The following is a 532-nucleotide window of genomic DNA, read 5'->3' on the forward strand; positions in this document are numbered from 1 at the left end:
TAGAATTATGATTTTATATTTATAGTGCAAATCTAAAATTATATATTTAGTAAATTTAGGTGCTTATTCTTAAAATGGACAATAAAGTGTTATTTTGGGGGAATAATTTTCTCATAAAAAAATTGTTGGTGCCTTTAAATATCACATCATGTTTGGCATTATACTACACAGCTAACTATAATTTTTATGAAAGGATTCAAGGCTTTATCAGGTTTCCTAAAGATATTTCTTAATCCTTTAATACTGAGATCATTCTCTCTCTCTCTCTCTCTCTTTTTTTTTTTTTTTTTTTTTTTTTTTGAGACAGGGTCTCACTCTGTCACCTGGGCTAGAGTGTAGTGACATCATCATAGCTCACTGCAACCTCACACTCCTGGCCTCAAGCGATCCTCCCACCTTGGCCTCCCAAAGTGCTAGGATTATAGGCATGAGCCACTGCGCTTGGCCCAGATCATTCTCTTTTGAAGCACCTGTTGTTTCACCATCCTTTTCCATTTTCAGTTGCTACTGTCCACCTCTCCATTGCTGTGAT

At 35.9% G+C, this 532-nt stretch overlaps 1 protein-coding gene across 1 annotated transcript in view; it reads left to right on the forward strand.

Moving 5' to 3' along the window:
- Positions 1-532, forward strand: part of TNFRSF11A (tumor necrosis factor receptor superfamily, member 11a, NFKB activator) — a 43480-nt gene that overhangs the window by 19261 nt on the left and 23687 nt on the right. The window lies entirely within an intron of this gene.

The sequence above is a fragment of the Propithecus coquereli genome, unplaced genomic scaffold (assembly GCF_000956105.1).
Source record: "Propithecus coquereli isolate 6110/MARCELLA unplaced genomic scaffold, Pcoq_1.0 Scaffold229, whole genome shotgun sequence".
NCBI lineage: Eukaryota > Metazoa > Chordata > Mammalia > Primates > Indriidae > Propithecus > Propithecus coquereli.